Here is a 15,829-nt window from a genome sequence, read left to right on the forward strand (position 1 = left end):
TTTTTAAACGAGACATATATGTAACGATTATCGTTGTAAAGACATTTAATGTATATATATCATATTAAGAGATATTCATACATGATAATATCATGATAATATAATAATTTAAAATCTCATTTGATATTATAAACATTGAGTTAACAACATTTAACAAGATCGTTAACCTAAAGGTTTCAAAACAACACTTACATGTAACGACTAACGATGACTTAACGACTCAGTTAAAATGTATATACATGTAGTGTTTTAATATGTATTTATACACTTTTGAAAGACTTCAATACACTTATCAAAATACTTCTACTTAACAAAAATGCTTACAATTACATCCTCGTTCAGTTTCATCAACAATTCTACTCGTATGCACCCGTATTCGTACTCGTACAATACACAGCTTTTAGATGTATGTACTATTGGTATATACACTCCAATGATCAGCTCTTAGCAGCCCATGTGAGTCACCTAACACATGTGGGAACCATCATTTGGCAACTAGCATGAAATATCTCATAAAATTACAAAAATATGAGTAATCATTCATGACTTATTTACATGAAAACAAAATTACATATCCTTTATATCTAATCCATACACCAACGACCAAAAACACCTACAAACACTTTCATTCTTCAATTTTCTTCATCTAATTGATCTCTCTCAAGTTCTATCTTCAAGTTCTAAGTGTTCTTCATAAATTCCAAAAGTTCTAGTTTCATAAAATCAAGAATACTTTCAAGTTTGCTAGCTCACTTCCAATCTTGTAAGGTGATCATCCAACCTCAAGAAATCTTTGTTTCTTACAGTAGGTTATCATTCTAATACAAGGTAATAATCATATTCAAACTTTGGTTCAATTTCTATAACTATAACAATCTTATTTCAAGTGATGATCTTACTTGAACTTGTTTTCGTGTCATGATTCTGCTTCAAGAACTTCGAGCCATCCAAGGATCCATTGAAGCTAGATCCATTTTTCTCTTTTCCAGTAGGTTTATCCAAGGAAATTAAGGTAGTAATGATGTTCATAACATCATTCGATTCATACATATAAAGCTATCTTATTCGAAGGTTTAAACTTGTAATCACTAGAACATAGTTTAGTTAATTCTAAACTTGTTCGCAAACAAAAGTTAATCCTTCTAACTTGACTTTTAAAATCAACTAAACACATGTTCTATATCTATATGATATGCTAACTTAATGATTTAAAACCTGGAAACACGAAAAACACCGTAAAACCGGATTTACGCCGTCGTAGTAACACCGCGGGCTGTTTTGGGTTAGTTAATTAAAAACTATGATAAACTTTGATTTAAAAGTTGTTATTCTGAGAAAATGATTTTTATTATGAATATGAAACTATATCCAAAAATTATGGTTAAACTCAAAGTGGAAGTATGTTTTCTAAAATGGTCATCTAGACGTCGTTCTTTCGACTGAAATGACTACCTTTACAAAAACGACTTGTAACTTATTTTTCCGACTATAAACCTATACTTTTTCTATTTAGATTCATAAAATAGAGTTCAATATGAAATCATAGCAATTTGATTCACTCAAAACGGATTTAAAATGAAGAAGTTATGGGTAAAACAAGATTGGATAATTTTTCTCATTTTAGCTACGTGAAAATTGGTAACAAATCTATTCCAACCATAACTTAATCAACTTGTATTGTATATTATGTAATCTTGAGATACCATAGACACGTATACAATGTTTCGACCTATCATGTCGACACATCTATATATATTTCGGAACAACCATAGACACTCTATATGTGAATGTTGGAGTTAGCTATACAGGGTTGAGGTTGATTCCAAAATATATATAGTTTGAGTTGTGATCAATACTGAGATACGTATACACTGGGTCGTGGATTGATTCAAGATAATATTTATCGATTTATTTCTGTACATCTAACTGTGGACAACTAGTTATAGGTTACTAACGAGGACAGCTGACTTAATAAACTTAAAACATCAAAATATATTAAAAGTGTTGTAAATATATTTTGAACATACTTTAATATATATGTATATATTGTTATAGGTTCGTGAATCAACAGTGGCCAAGTCTTACTTCCCGACGAAGTAAAAATCTGTGAAAGTGAGTTATAGTCCCACTTTTAAAATCTAATATTTTTGGGATGAGAATACATGCAGGTTTTATAAATGATTTACAAAATAGACACAAGTACGTGAAATTACATTCTATGGTTGAATTATCAAAATCGAATATGCCCTTTTTTTATTAAGTCTGGTAATCTAAGAATTAGGGAACAGACACCCTAATTGACGCGAATCCTAAAGATAGATCTATTGGGCCTAACAAACCCCATCCAAAGTACCGGATGCTTTAGTACTTCGAAATTTATATCATATCCGAAGGGTGTCCCGGAATGATGGGGATATTCTTATATATATGCATCTTGTTATTGTCGGTTACCAGGTGTTCACCATATGAATGATTTTTATCTCTATGTATGGGATGTGTATTGAAATATGAAATCTTGTGGTCTATTGTTACGATTTGATATATATAGGTTAAACCTATAACTCACCAATATTTTTGTTGACGTTTAAAGCATGTTTATTCTCAGGTGAATATTAAGAGCTTCCGCTGTTGCATACTAAAATAAGGACAAGATTTGGAGTCCATGTTTGTATGATATTGTGTAAAAACTGCATTCAAGAAACTGATTTCGATGTAACATATTTGTATTGTAAACCATTATGTAATGGTCGTGTGTAAACAGGATATTTTAAATTATCATTATTTGATAATCTACGTAAAGGTTTTTAAACCTTTATTTATGAAATAAAGGTTATGGTTTGTTTTAAAAATGAATGCAGTCTTTGAAAAACGTCTCATATAGAGGTCAAAACCTCGCAACGAAATCAATTAATATGGAACGTTTTTAATCAATAAGAACGGGACATTTCAGTTGGTATCAGAGCGTTGGTCTTAGAGAACCAGAATTTTGCATTAGTGTGTCTTATCGAGTTTGTTAGGATGCATTAGTGAGTCTGGACTTCGACCGTGTTTACTTGAAAAATGATTGCTTAACAAATTTTGTTGGAAACTATATATTTTTTAACATGTGAATATTATGTGATATATTAATCTCTTAACGCGTTTGATATTATGTGATAGATGTCTACCTCTAGAACAAGTCCCATTGACTCACCTAATAATAATGAAGAGTCAAATGTAAATTGGAATGATTTGTGGACTGATTCACAAGTTCCCGAAGAGGAACCGGAAGAAGAGTCGGAACCGGAAGAAGAATCGGAACCGGAAGAAGAATCGGAACCGGATGAAGAAATAGAACCGGTGGGGGAAATAATAAAACGGTTAAGTAAAAGAAAATCCTCAACCAACCGACCAAAGTTAATTATGGTCAATGGTGTTTCCGCCAAGGAAGCAAAATATTGGGAGGATTACCAATTCTCCGATGAATCGGATTCCGACGAGAATTCCGATGATGTTATAGAAATTACCCCAACTGAATTTAAAAAGGCAAAAGAAAATAATAAGGGAAAGGGCATAAAAATAGAGAAATCTAATTCCAACCCCGATGAACTTTATATGTATCGTCAACCCCCGAAGTCCTTAAGTTGTAACAATTACCCGGGAACCTCTAAACCACCAGGTTTTTCTAAACCAATGTGGACAACGACGGCTCGTATTAGGGGAACATCATATATCCCTAGAAACTTGGCAAAACGAACCAAAACCGAAGAAGAAGAAACGAGCGAGTCGGAATAAGATAGTTGTATTCGTGTGGTGTAATATATGTAATATAGTGTTCTTATGCTTTATGATATATGTAAAAATTGCTTGTATTAATAAGTATTTTTTTATGAAACTAACTCTTGTCTATTTTACAGTTTAAAAACACAAAATGGATAGACAACCCAATATTTTAAGAGACCTACCCGGAGACATGATTGATGAAATCTTGTCTAGAGTCGGCCAGAATTCTTCGGCACAACTATTTAAGGCGAGATCAGTTTGTAAGACATTCGAAGAACGTTCCAAGAATGTCTTGGTTTATAAGAGACTTTCGTTTGAAAGATGGGGGATATCACATTGGGAAACCCATAAGTTACGATGTGTTTACTTTGACGCATATATTGCGGGGAACCCAAATGCTATTTTACGCAACGGGTTAAGAAATTATTTTGACTCAATATATCCGAATATTGGACTTCGTGATTTAGAAAAAGCGGCTAACATGCAACATAAAGAAGCATGTTATGCTTACGGATTAGTAATGTTCGCTTCTCACCAAAGTGAGAACAAGAATATCGGGCTACAACTATTAAACAAAACGTTTCCACAAGTGACGGAGTCGGTAATTGGGGTAAGAAATGAGGTTTTTAGATTATTACGGGACTGTTGGACATTACGTAACCCTCGTCCCTTTGATGACGTTACAACACGCTGTCTTATCAACGGCCATAACGGTTATGTTGCACAAGACCAAGGATGGGAAGTAGTCCTAGTAAAACCAGAATGCATGACTTGTTTCTGGACGTATGAATTACGTGTCTTTATTGCCTTTGCCGAACGACTTGTGTACTAGCTAGAATTGTCTTCACAACTATCTTGTATCAAAGTTATTGTGTGCTATATTTCATGCTTTATGTAAAATAAGCGGTATTGTAAGTTTGTAAAATATTGTATAAAAGTTTGAACGCGAAATATTATTACAATCAGTTTTTCATATAGAATTGTAGTAGTTGAATTGTATATTAGCTACTAAGTATGAACTTAACGGGTAGGTACTACCCGAATTTAAACTTATAAAACGCTAATATGAAGAAAAAGCTTTTATAAATGAGTTCATATTATGCTACGAAATACTATTAACTACTCTTAATATTCTGTATGATTAACATGTTCCATTTAACTATTTTGAAGGAAATGGCACCGACTACTCGACACACCGTGAATATGAATGAAGAGGAATTCCGTACTTTTCTAGCTTCAAACATAGCCGCAGTACAGGCTGCGCTACATACCAACAATAACCTTGGATCTAGCAGTACAGGAAATCGTGTAGGATGCACCTACAAAGAATTCACTGCCTGCAAACCTTTGGAATTTGATGGAACCGAAGGACCGATCGGATTGAAACGGTGGACCGAGAAGGTTGAATCGGTGTTTGCCATAAGTAAGTGTACTGAAGAGGACAAAGTGAAGTACGCTACGCATACCTTCACAGGTTCTGCGTTAACATGGTGGAATACCTATCTAGAGCAAGTGGGACAAGATGATGCGTACGCACTACCGTGGTCAGCATTCAAGCACTTGATGAACGAGAAGTACCGTCCCAGAACCGAGGTCAATAAGCTCAAGATAGAACTTAGAGGGTTACGAACCCAAGGATTTGATATTACCACGTACGAAAGACGATTCACAGAATTGTGCCTATTGTGTCCGGGAGCATTCGAAGATGAGGAAGAGAAGATCGACGCGTTTGTGAAAGGATTACCGGAAAGAATCCAAGAAGATATAAGTTCACACGAGCCTGCCTCCATACAACAAGCATGTAGAATGGCTCACAAACTAGTGAACCAGATTGAAGAAAGAATTAAAGAACAGACTGCTGAAGAGGCCAATGTGAAGCAAGTCAAAAGAAAGTGGGAGGAAAACGGTGATAAGAATCACCAATACAACAACAACAGTAATTACAACAATAATCGCAACAATTATCCCAACAATCGCAACATCAATCGCAACTACAACAAACGGCCCAACAACAACAACAACAACAACAACAACAACAACAGCAACTACAACAATCATCCCAACAACAATAATAACCGCAACAACAACAACAATCAGAAGCAGCTATGCCAAAGGTGTGAAAAGAATCACTCGGGGTTCTGCACCAAATTTTGCAACAAGTGTAAAAGAAATGGTCATAGCGCGACGAAGTGTGAGGTCTACGGACCAGGGGCTAATAGAACGAAAGGAACAAATGGTGTCGGAACGAGTAATGGCGGAACAAGTAGTGTCGGAGCAAGTTATGCCAATGTAGTTTGTTATAAATGTGGAAAACCAGGCCACATTATTAGAAATTGCCCGAACCAGGAGAACACGAATGGACAAGGCCGTGGAAGAGTTTTCAATATTAATGCGATAGAGGCACAGGAAGACCCGGAGCTTGTTACGGGTACGTTTCTTATTGACAATAAATCTGCTTACGTTTTATTTGATTCGGGTGCGGATAGAAGCTATATGAGTAGAGATTTTTGTGCTAAATTAAGTTGTCCATTGACGCCTTTGGATAGTAAATTTTTACTCGAATTAGCAAATGGTAAATTAATTTCAGCAGATAATATATGTCGGAATCGAGAAATTAAACTGGTTAGCGAAACATTTAAGATTGATTTGATACCAGTAGAGTTAGGGAGTTTTGATGTGATAATCGGTATGGACTGGTTGAAAGAAGTGAAAGCGGAGATCGTTTGTTACATAAATGCAATTCGCATTATACGAGAAAAAGGAAAACCCTTAATGGTGTACGGAGAAAAGGGCAACACGAAGCTACATCTTATTAGTAATTTGAAGGCACAAAAACTAATAAGAAAAGGTTGCTATGCTGTTCTAGCACACGTCGAGAAAGTACAAACTAAAGAAAAGAGCATCAATGATGTTCCCATTGCAAAAGAATTTCCCGATGTATTTCCGAAAGAATTACCGGGATTACCCCCACATCGATCCGTTGAATTTCAAATAGATCTTGTACCAGGAGCTGCACCAATAGCTCGTGCTCCTTACAGACTCGCACCCAGCGAGATGAAAGAACTGCAAAGCCAATTACAAGAACTTTTAGAGCGTGGTTTCATTCGACCAAGCACATCACCGTGGGGAGCTCCTGTTTTGTTTGTCAAGAAGAAAGATGGTACATTCAGGTTGTGTATCGACTACCGAGAGTTGAACAAACTTACCATCAAGAACCGCTACCCACTACCGAGAATCGACGACTTATTTGATCAACTACAAGGCTCGTCTGTTTATTCAAAGATTGACTTACGTTCCGGGTATCATCAAATGCGGGTGAAAGAAGATGATATTCCAAAGACTGCTTTCAGAACACGTTACGGTCATTACGAGTTTATGGTCATGCCGTTTGGTTTAACTAATGCACCAGCTGTGTTCATGGACCTTATGAACCGAGTGTGTGGACCATACCTTGACAAGTTTGTCATTGTTTTCATTGATGACATACTTATTTACTCAAAGAATGACCAAGAACACGGTGAACATTTGAGAAAGGTGTTAGAAGTATTGAGGAAGGAAGAATTGTACGCTAAGTTTTCAAAGTGTGCATTTTGGTTGGAAGAAGTTCAATTCCTCGGTCACATAGTGAACAAAGAAGGTATTAAGGTGGATCCGGCAAAGATAGAAACTGTTGAAAAGTGGGAAACCCCAAAAACTCCGAAACACATACGCCAGTTTTTAGGACTAGCTGGTTACTACAGAAGGTTCATCCAAGACTTTTCCAAAATAGCAAAACCCTTGACTGCATTAACGCATAAAGGGAAGAAATTTGAATGGAATGATGAACAAGAGAAAGCGTTTCAGTTATTGAAGAAAAAGCTAACTACGGCACCTATATTGTCATTGCCTGAAGGGAATGATGATTTTGTGATTTATTGTGATGCATCAAAGCAAGGTCTCGGTTGTGTATTAATGCAACGAACGAAGGTGATTGCTTATGCGTCTAGACAATTGAAGATTCACGAACAAAATTATACGACGCATGATTTGGAATTAGGCGCGGTTGTTTTTGCATTAAAGACTTGGAGGCACTACTTATATGGGGTCAAAAGTATTATATATACCGACCACAAAAGTCTTCAACACATATTTAATCAGAAACAACTGAATATGAGGCAGCGTAGGTGGATTGAATTATTGAATGATTACGACTTTGAGATTCGTTACCACCCGGGGAAGGCAAATGTGGTAGCCGATGCCTTGAGCAGGAAGGACAGAGAACCCATTCGAGTAAAATCTATGAATATAATGATTCATAATAACATTACTACTCAAATAAAGGAGGCGCAACAAGGAGTTTTAAAAGAGGGAAATTTAAAGGATGAAATACCCAAAGGATCGGAGAAGCATCTTAATATTCGAGAAGACGGAACCCGGTATAGGGCTGAAAGGATTTGGGTACCAAAATTTGGAGATATGAGAGAAATGGTACTTAGAGAAGCTCATAAAACCAGATACTCAATACATCCTGGAACGGGGAAGATGTACAAGGATCTCAAGAAACATTTTTGGTGGCCGGGTATGAAAGCCGATGTTGCTAAATACGTAGGAGAATGTTTGACGTGTTCTAAGGTCAAAGCTGAGCATCAGAAACCATCAGGTCTACTTCAACAACCCGAAATCCCGGAATGGAAATGGGAAAACATTACCATGGATTTCATCACTAAATTGCCAAGGACTGCAAGTGGTTTTGATACTATTTGGGTAATAGTTGATCGTCTCACCAAATCAGCACACTTCCTACCAATAAGAGAAGATGACAAGATGGAGAAGTTAGCACGACTGTATTTGAAGGAAGTCGTCTCCAGACATGGAATACCAATCTCTATTATCTCTGATAGGGATGGCAGATTTATTTCAAGATTCTGGCAGACATTACAGCAAGCATTAGGAACTCGTCTAGACATGAGTACTGCCTATCATCCACAAACTGATGGGCAGAGCGAAAGGACAATACAAACGCTTGAAGACATGCTACGAGCATGTGTTATTGATTTCGGAAACAGTTGGGATCGACATCTACCGTTAGCAGAATTTTCCTACAACAACAGCTACCATTCAAGCATTGAGATGGCGCCGTTTGAAGCACTTTATGGTAGAAAGTGCAGGTCTCCGATTTGTTGGAGTGAAGTGGGGGATAGACAGATTACGGGTCCGGAGATTATACAAGAAACTACCGAGAAGATCATCCAAATTCAACAACGGTTGAAAACCGCCCAAAGTCGACAAAAGAGCTACGCTGACATTAAAAGAAAAGATATAGAATTTGAAATTGGAGAGATGGTCATGCTTAAAGTTGCACCTTGGAAAGGCGTTGTTCGATTTGGTAAACGAGGGAAATTAAATCCAAGGTATATTGGACCATTCAAGATTATTGATCGTGTCGGACCAGTAGCTTACCGACTAGAGTTACCTCAACAACTCGCGGCTGTACATAACACTTTCCACGTCTCGAATTTAAAGAAATGTTTTGCTAAAGAAGATCTCACTATTCCGTTAGATGAAATCCAAATCAACGAAAAACTTCAATTCATCGAAGAACCCGTCGAAATAATGGATCGTGAGGTTAAAAGACTTAAGCAAAACAAGATACCAATTGTTAAGGTTCGATGGAATGCTCGTAGAGGACCCGAGTTCACCTGGGAGCGTGAAGATCAGATGAAGAAGAAATACCCGCATCTATTTCCAGAAGATTCGTCAACACCTTCAACAGCTTAAAATTTCGGGACGAAATTTATTTAACGGGTAGGTACTGTAGTGACCCGAACTTTTCCATGTTTATATATATTAATTGAGATTGATATTTACATGATTAAATGTTTCCAACATGTTAAGCAATCAAACTTGTTAAGACTTGATTAATTGAAATATGTTTCATATAGACAATTGACCACCCAAGTTGATCGGTGATTCACGAACGTTAAAACTTGTAAAAACTATATGATGACATATATATGGATATATATATATAGTTAACATGATACTATGATAAGAAAACATATCATAAAGTATATTAACAATGAACTACATATGTAAAAACAAGACTACTAACTTAATGATTTTTAAACGAGACATATATGTAACGATTATCGTTGTAAAGACATTTAATGTATATATATCATATTAAGAGATATTCATACATGATAATATCATGATAATATAATAATTTAAAATCTCATTTGATATTATAAACATTGAGTTAACAACATTTAACAAGATCGTTAACCTAAAGGTTTCAAAACAACACTTACATGTAACGACTAACGATGACTTAACGACTCAGTTAAAATGTATATACATGTAGTGTTTTAATATGTATTTATACACTTTTGAAAGACTTCAATACACTTATCAAAATACTTCTACTTAACAAAAATGCTTACAATTACATCCTCGTTCAGTTTCATCAACAATTCTACTCGTATGCACCCGTATTCGTACTCGTACAATACACAGCTTTTAGATGTATGTACTATTGGTATATACACTCCAATGATCAGCTCTTAGCAGCCCATGTGAGTCACCTAACACATGTGGGAACCATCATTTGGCAACTAGCATGAAATATCTCATAAAATTACAAAAATATGAGTAATCATTCATGACTTATTTACATGAAAACAAAATTACATATCCTTTATATCTAATCCATACACCAACGACCAAAAACACCTACAAACACTTTCATTCTTCAATTTTCTTCATCTAATTGATCTCTCTCAAGTTCTATCTTCAAGTTCTAAGTGTTCTTCATAAATTCCAAAAGTTCTAGTTTCATAAAATCAAGAATACTTTCAAGTTTGCTAGCTCACTTCCAATCTTGTAAGGTGATCATCCAACCTCAAGAAATCTTTGTTTCTTACAGTAGGTTATCATTCTAATACAAGGTAATAATCATATTCAAACTTTGGTTCAATTTCTATAACTATAACAATCTTATTTCAAGTGATGATCTTACTTGAACTTGTTTTCGTGTCATGATTCTGCTTCAAGAACTTCGAGCCATCCAAGGATCCATTGAAGCTAGATCCATTTTTCTCTTTTCCAGTAGGTTTATCCAAGGAAATTAAGGTAGTAATGATGTTCATAACATCATTCGATTCATACATATAAAGCTATCTTATTCGAAGGTTTAAACTTGTAATCACTAGAACATAGTTTAGTTAATTCTAAACTTGTTCGCAAACAAAAGTTAATCCTTCTAACTTGACTTTTAAAATCAACTAAACACATGTTCTATATCTATATGATATGCTAACTTAATGATTTAAAACCTGGAAACACGAAAAACACCGTAAAACCGGATTTACGCCGTCGTAGTAACACCGCGGGCTGTTTTGGGTTAGTTAATTAAAAACTATGATAAACTTTGATTTAAAAGTTGTTATTCTGAGAAAATGATTTTTATTATGAATATGAAACTATATCCAAAAATTATGGTTAAACTCAAAGTGGAAGTATGTTTTCTAAAATGGTCATCTAGACGTCGTTCTTTCGACTGAAATGACTACCTTTACAAAAATGACTTGTAACTTATTTTTCCGACTATAAACCTATACTTTTTCTATTTAGATTCATAAAATAGAGTTCAATATGAAATCATAGCAATTTGATTCACTCAAAACGGATTTAAAATGAAGAAGTTATGGGTAAAACAAGATTGGATAATTTTTCTCATTTTAGCTACGTGAAAATTGGTAACAAATCTATTCCAACCATAACTTAATCAACTTGTATTGTATATTATGTAATCTTGAGATACCATAGACACGTATACAATGTTTCGACCTATCATGTCGACACATCTATATATATTTCGGAACAACCATAGACACTCTATATGTGAATGTTGGAGTTAGCTATACAGGGTTGAGGTTGATTCCAAAATATATATAGTTTGAGTTGTGATCAATACTGAGATACGTATACACTGGGTCGTGGATTGATTCAAGATAATATTTATCGATTTATTTCTGTACATCTAACTGTGGACAACTAGTTATAGGTTACTAACGAGGACAGCTGACTTAATAAACTTAAAACATCAAAATATATTAAAAGTGTTGTAAATATATTTTGAACATACTTTAATATATATGTATATATTGTTATAGGTTCGTGAATCAACAGTGGCCAAGTCTTACTTCCCGACGAAGTAAAAATCTGTGAAAGTGAGTTATAGTCCCACTTTTAAAATCTAATATTTTTGGGATGAGAATACATGCAGGTTTTATAAATGATTTACAAAATAGACACAAGTACGTGAAATTACATTCTATGGTTGAATTATCAAAATCGAATATGCCCTTTTTTTATTAAGTCTGGTAATCTAAGAATTAGGGAACAGACACCCTAATTGACGCGAATCCTAAAGATAGATCTATTGGGCCTAACAAACCCCATCCAAAGTACCGGATGCTTTAGTACTTCGAAATTTATATCATATCCGAAGGGTGTCCCGGAATGATGGGGATATTCTTATATATATGCATCTTGTTATTGTCGGTTACCAGGTGTTCACCATATGAATGATTTTTATCTCTATGTATGGGATGTGTATTGAAATATGAAATCTTGTGGTCTATTGTTACGATTTGATATATATAGGTTAAACCTATAACTCACCAACATTTTTGTTGACGTTTAAAGCATGTTTATTCTCAGGTGAATATTAAGAGCTTCCGCTGTTGCATACTAAAATAAGGACAAGATTTGGAGTCCATGTTTGTATGATATTGTGTAAAAACTGCATTCAAGAAACTGATTTCGATGTAACATATTTGTATTGTAAACCATTATGTAATGGTCGTGTGTAAACAGGATATTTTAGATTATCATTATTTGATAATCTACGTAAAGGTTTTTAAACCTTTATTTATGAAATAAAGGTTATGGTTTGTTTTAAAAATGAATGCAGTCTTTGAAAAACGTCTCATATAGAGGTCAAAACCTCGCAACGAAATCAATTAATATGGAACGTTTTTAATCAATAAGAACGGGACATTTCAATGATCACCACCATCATATCTTTTAATTTTTATTTGTTGAACCCAACATCAATCATTATCGCCACCATCACCGAAGTCACCTATCACCAATGTAATACCCAAACGTTTTTGTTTTATCATACATGAAACTAGAACCCACTTCATCACTTTCACGACACCTCTCAACCATTGAGACTGCAAATTCTAATACTACAGCGAATGATTTTGTTATTCTATCAAAGACACCATCACCATGCTAGATCACCACCACCGTCACCAAAACAAACCCATTTAAACTACCGCTGCTATGTGTGTTCTTTCTATTGCCATAAACCGCCACATAACCACCAATTCGAAAACCCTATAAACATTATCATCACCTAACCATAATTGTGAACCGACTGCGGTATTTTTTTTTCCTATTTATTTATTTTTTCTCGGTTTTTTTCCTTATTCACCAAGCATCACTATTATCCCACTTGCCAATTAATTAGCTAGTGGAGAATACTTTAACTTATAATATAATATAATGCTTGTTGAATTCTTGTCAAACGAATATTTGGGGACAATTCAATTCATTATGGTCGACATCTTTAAACTTAGATAAACCCCACTTAACTTAAATAATGTATACATGATGGACGTGTATGTGTTATGGTGTATACAACGAATGAACCTTAAACAATTACATGTTGGGTCTCGAATTGGAAGGTTACTAGCTAGCGTCGAATATTAAACGGCTTATATATATATATATTTTTTTCTCTTCTCTGCTGACCAGCTTGTCCCACGAACAAGTTAATCCCATCACCATTATATTCCAATTAAACGAGCTATCAGATCTCACCTGGGCCACAATGATTCAGATTAATTAATTGGGTTTACAGTTGGGCCGAGTTTTCCTGATGGGCCGTATAAATAATTCTGTTGTTGGGCCGGTTCTTGACTAGTTGGGCTGCTACTTTTGTTTCTGTTTCGATGCAAATCATCACCACAACCAACCCTCGAATAACCACTGTTTTCTGCTGTTGATGTTTGCGTTTCTGCTGAAACCAAGGTCCTTTTGATTGTTGCTGCTGCTCGTGTCCGTTTCTGCAGATAGAATGGAACATACACGACACCCATACACTTGCATTTCAAAGTCACGATGATGATGCATGATGAAGGTGGTGAACAATAATCGAATGAGTTATGTTGATGAAAGAACTTGAAAATGTTATGATGATGAATTAAAAAGATGGTGAGATATTATGATGATAGTCTATGATGCTAGATCAAGATGAAACAGACAGTTACTAGTTAAATAGATATAGGAATGGAATAATAACAGGAAATCAGAGTAGCTCAGATGGTTAGGCGTAATTGTGTGTAACGAGAGGTCCTAGGTTCGAGTCTCGGAGGTGGCATGTTATTTTTTTAAAGCCTTGGAAGGTAGATTTCTATATCAAGACTATTGTTATTATTATTACTTATTAGTATTATTAGTATTATTATTAACATAAGTATCACTATTAATAATGACATTTTTATTACTAGTATTATCATTATTGATAAAGTTATTATTATTATTATTATATTATTATTATCATTAAACTTATTAATATAAATATTAGCATTATTATTAAATGGAAAATCATTATTTTATAGTTATTATTATTAGTAGCATTATTATCATTATGATCAAAAATTACTTTTATTACTATTATTGATATTAGATTAACAAAGAAACATTTTGTATATAAAAATTATACTTTTATTAATATTACATGTATGTATGTATTAATCATATTAACATTTTTTGTATATAACAAATTAAGCATTTTAATCAAATATATAATAATATAACTATATAAATATTAGTCATTAAAAATGTATATACACAAATATATATAATATATAAAGTAAAGTTATAACATGTGAAATTGTTCAATTTCGATTATATGTATTAATATACATATGAATAATATAGGTTCGTGAATCCGAGGACAACTCTGCATTGTTCAATATCGTCATATGTATTTTTACTACAAAATACAGTATAGTGAGTTTCATTAATCCCTTTTTAAATGCTTTTGCAATATATATTTTTGGGACTGAGAATACATGCGCTGTTTTTATAACTGTTTTACGAAATAGACACAAGTACGTGAAACTGCATTATATGGTTGAATTATCGAAATCGAATATGCCCCTTTGTATTAAGTCTGGTAATCTAAGAATTAGGGAACAGACACCCTAATTGACGCGAATCCTAAAGATAGATCTATTGGGCCTAACAAACCCCATCCAAAGTACCGGATGCTTTAGTACTTCAAAATTTTATCATGTCCGAAGGAGGATCCCGGAATGATGGGGATATTCTTATGCATCTTGTTAATGTCGATTACCAGGTGTACAATCCATATGAATGATATTTTTGTCTCTATGTATGGGACGTATGTTTATGAGAAATGGAAATATGAAATCTTGTGGTCTATTAAACTTATGAAATGATTATTTATGTTAAACTAATGAACTCACCAACTTTTTGGTTGACACTTTAAAGCATGTTTATTCTCAGGTATGAAAGAAATCTTCCGCTGTGCATTAGCTCATATTAGAGACATTACTTGGAGTCATTCATGGCATATTTCAAAAGACGTTGCATTCGAGTCGTTGAGTTCATCAAGATTATTATTAAGTCAATTATAATTAGAGGTATTATGAATTGGTATGCATACCGTCAACTTTCGATGTAATGAAAGATTGTCTTTCCAAAAATGAATGCAATGTTTGTAAAATGTATCATATAGAGGTCAAGTACCTCGCGATGAAATCAACTGTTGTGAATCGTTTATAATCGATATGGACTTCGTCCGGATGGATTAGGACGGGTCTTTACAGTTGGTATCAGAGCGGTGGTCTTAGCGAACCAGGTCTTTCATTAGAGTGTCTAACTGATAGTTGTTTAGATGCATTAGAGAGTCTGGACTTCGACCATGTCTTCATGTCAAAAGTTTTGCTTATCATTTCGTGTCGAAAATTACCTGCTTATCATCCTT

Source organism: Rutidosis leptorrhynchoides, chromosome 3, assembly GCF_046630445.1.
Source record: "Rutidosis leptorrhynchoides isolate AG116_Rl617_1_P2 chromosome 3, CSIRO_AGI_Rlap_v1, whole genome shotgun sequence".
Lineage (NCBI taxonomy): Eukaryota > Viridiplantae > Streptophyta > Magnoliopsida > Asterales > Asteraceae > Rutidosis > Rutidosis leptorrhynchoides.